Here is a 4,056-nt window from a genome sequence, read left to right on the forward strand (position 1 = left end):
CAGTGGTGCCTGTGAACTGAGTCAGATGAGTTTTGAGCAGCTGGTCAGGACTGTATCACAGTTTGCACAAAAAAGCAGATGGGTACCACCAATGCGATCAAGGAAAATTCTGCCCATTTGCAGTGAGCCCCATGACTACCAGTGGATCTTCGCTACTCAGCTGGGATGGAGACAACCCCTCTTTACAATTTCATAGGAATGGGACCAGCAGTTAGTGTAATGGCTATGTCGCTGGACTGCCATGTAGTCGACCGCAGTTCGAGTCCTGGACCCAGTGGCTTAAACTCACGCCGGGTGTGTGCGAGTGTGTGCCCAAGATCCTGAGAGGAGACTGGAGGAGAAGGGATTGTGGCATAGCCATCCCCCTTGGGGGTGATTTCCTACTTTGTCTTTCTCTGTATTTCTGGTGAGCTCACGTGCCCTATAGCAAAAATCTCTCCAAAAAAAGAAAAAAAAAGAATTTTGTATGAAGTGTTAGGAAAGCACACAGGAAGGAACTGGGAGAGAGACGGATGGCTACCATGGGGAGTGACCCTCAGGCTGATCCATTCTAGGCTCTTAGATGTGGAAGAGCCTGCTACTGTCCCCAGAGCAAGGGAAGAGTGCAGTTGAGATGGAGAGACCAGTCTTCTAGGTAACAAAGCACATGGCGTGTGTGCAAATCATCTGTGGGGAGCACAAAGGCTGGGCTAAGTCATGTGAGTCATTTTTGACTATAAAATTAACACTCCAAATTTTCCTGTTTTTATTTTTTTCCCCCTGCTAGTATCTTAGTTCTGCTAGTATTTTAACATTCCTTTGCAATTTGGATTACCTACAATGTTGATATCGAACTCAACCCTCCTAAGCATTTGAAGAAAATGCCATTATATTTGAGAGCTGGATAAAGCAAAAGCTCATTAAAAAAAAGGACTTTGAACCAAAGGTGCACATTAGTAAGATATCAAGACAGGATTCAAAGGGCTTGTGACCTCATCATCAACTTGTTATACTAAACATCTACACCCCAAACATGTATGATTTCATTGTTTTTGTCTCACTGTAGTGTCTAATACACTACTTACTATCTTAAGTTATCTATAGTAATGATAATTTCCTTCTGAATATTTTCTACCACATGGTTTAAAAACAAACAAACCACAACCCATTGCTCAATGCTAAATAATAGGCATATTAAGATATATCTTAGGCTATATAAAAAAATAACTACTACTGGGGTTCATTTATCTTATTTTATAGTATGCATCTGATTCATCCTTATTAATATTAAACTCTTCTGTGCCAGGGTGCTGAATACCAATTTTAAAATAGTATAAAATGATCAGGAATTGAGAGAAACTACTGGCTACAACTAGAACTTGTGTTAAATTCTCAAAGGCCAACTGTTAAAATAAATATAAATGCAAATGAAAGTTGACAGGATGGCAAGGGAGGGCAGGGAGAAGCAAAATCCACACTGAAGTTCAGAGTAACAAACACTGTACTCCTTTAGGGTGAAAAAGTCTTGCAGCTTCACTCCTGAGTGACCTAAAATAAACCCCTCAACTCTTCTCAAACTTAGTTTCCTTTTCCACAGAATGAGGCTGTTCTGGGACTAAATGAAGGGATGGCTGTTGTCAAAGATAGGTTGATGCAGAAAAAACAAATAACCAATTTGTTAAAACTCAGTTCTCTCTAGTACATTTAGCAACAGAGTGATAAGAATGTATTCAAATAACTCCAAGGCTTGTAAATTGTGAGCTATATGCCCTGGAAAAAGGGATTCTTGGCACGTTGCACAAGTATTTTTCTTTTCCACCACACACATAGCTGGATAAATTGCTCCTCTCAAGTTATTTCATGTACTATGTAAATATTCACAACTTTACATCAAAATAAAACCCCTGCCATAAGCTTAAGATACAGATTGGAGGGAACCAGCAGTTAGCGTAATGGCTATGTCGCTGGACTCCCACGTAGTCGACCGCGGTTCACGTCCCAGACCCGGTGGCTTAAAACTCACGCCGGGCACGTGTGCGTGCGTGCCCAAGATCCCGAGAGGAGAATGGAGGAGAAGGGATTGCGGCGTGACCATCCCCCCTGGGGGGTGATTTCTTGCTTTCTGTCTCTATGTCTCTCTCTGTCTGTCTGGCGAGCGCACGCGCCCTACAGTAAAAATCTCTCCAAAAAAAAAAAAAAAGATACAGATTGGAAAGGCAATTTGGTAATATATAGCAAAAACCTTAAAATTTGGTTAAACCTATGACCTACTTTTAGGAAAAGCATTTTAAGCGAACTATTATGACTGTGTCCAAAGCTTCAGTGATAAAGATACCTACATCTTTATCATCGTAAATATCATAGATAAAAAGGAATAACAACAGTAGTCTAGGTAAATAAATTTGGACCTACCCATATTACTGATCCATTATGATAATAGCAAATATTAAATATATTCTTAACATTTTAACTGGAGGAAAAAACTTAGGATGGGAGAATGTTCAATATGCGCCTGCTTTAGGAAAAAGCACTTAAATATATAAGAAAAAGTGAAAGAAGATATATCATATGTTATGAATGGTTGACAATGAATGATGAGCATAGCAGAATTTTATTTTCTTCTTTTTGTTTATTTAGATTTTAAAAAAATTTCTGCCATAAATATTTATTATTATTTTAGGGGGGGTATGGATCCTTTCAAATTTATATTAAATCTTATGCCATAAAACAACACGAAAACAGAAACATCAGGTGTGCGTGAGTGTGTGCCCAAGATTCCAAGAGGAGAATGGAGAAGGGATTGTGGCATGGCTATCATCCTGGGGGATGCTTTCTCACTTTCCTTTTCTCTGTCTCTGTCTCCTACCAGCATACACACCTTGTAGCAAATAACAGCAAAACCCAAAACACACAAGATTCTGGAAAATCATATTTGTGTAGAAATATGTCACATGTACAACATGCTTTATTCTATAAAATTTAAGCAAATTAATAAAAAAATTTTGAAATTCTTATAGATTAATTAGAACATAAATAAATTAACACAACGAATAAATAAGCATGTGGAAATAGTCCAATTTAGAAGCAAATATGTACATAAAAATGAATAAAAAATTTTGATGGCTTTTTAAAGTATTAAGTCAGCATATTCTAAATAAAAAGGGATAGTGGTTTAATATTCAATGTCAGTAAGGAGAAAAATGTTTTTTTGCACATATAGACAAACATTTAAAAGAAGTTCATTTATTTATTAAATATACGAGCAACATGGATCAGCGGTCTTAAATATGTGTAACTTCTGACTAAATCAGTAAATGATTTTATTTTTCAGAAGTTTGGCTAAAGGCATTGCTAAGCACAGAATCTATATTATGAATAAGAATGTTCAGGGTAGCAACCTAAGTAACAGGATAATTGGAAACAAATGCTTATTTGTAGGGGAAATAGCAACACTTTCTATACAGAATTAGCATGTAGAGAAACAGGATTTAAGAATGCTACATAGTAGTAAAATGTATTTTTTTTTCCTTTTGAGTGAAAAAACACAATGCACAAAAAACGTGTGTGCACACTCAGACACACACACATATACACACTCAGAAACAGAAATGATACAGTAAGAATTTTCAAGGTAGTCTCTGGGTTGCAGAGTTAATTTTTTCTTCTTTCTGCTTTTTTTTTTAAAATGAGTACACACGTGTGTGTTTCCATGTATATGTATATCTTCCAAATTTTCTTTAATGAGCATGGGTTAGTTTTTTCATGCAGAAACTCCTTTCTATGCAATAAAAATAGAAAAGTTTTTGATCTTCTTGTGCCCTTAGGAAAGTCTACAGGAGCTAGCCTTTAACACAGAGATAGCTAGAGGGATATTTGCCCATTTAACTGTCTAAGTTAAAAAAGTTGCTGGAGGAAAAACAAAGCAATAGAAGTTAAAGGTAGTTTGCAATCAATTTAAAGTCTGGTAGGTATCTTAAATCAATTTTATGAGAGAACATATTCAGCTGCAGAAAACCATGCAAGGAAATGGGAAGATAAATGATATTTCTTTATCTTTTAAATGTGTGCTCAGGGAGA

At 36.7% G+C, this 4,056-nt stretch overlaps 1 pseudogene; it reads right to left on the minus strand.

Annotated features, from left to right (window-relative positions):
* LOC102494805 (protein yippee-like 5 pseudogene) overlaps positions 1 to 117 on the minus strand; it is an 892-nt pseudogene extending 775 nt beyond the window's left edge.
* Between the last annotated feature and the right edge of the window lie 3,939 nt (positions 118 to 4,056).

The sequence above is a fragment of the Tupaia chinensis genome, unplaced genomic scaffold, assembly GCF_000334495.1.
Source record: "Tupaia chinensis unplaced genomic scaffold, TupChi_1.0 Scaffold000425_1, whole genome shotgun sequence".
NCBI classification, from domain to species: domain Eukaryota; kingdom Metazoa; phylum Chordata; class Mammalia; order Scandentia; family Tupaiidae; genus Tupaia; species Tupaia belangeri.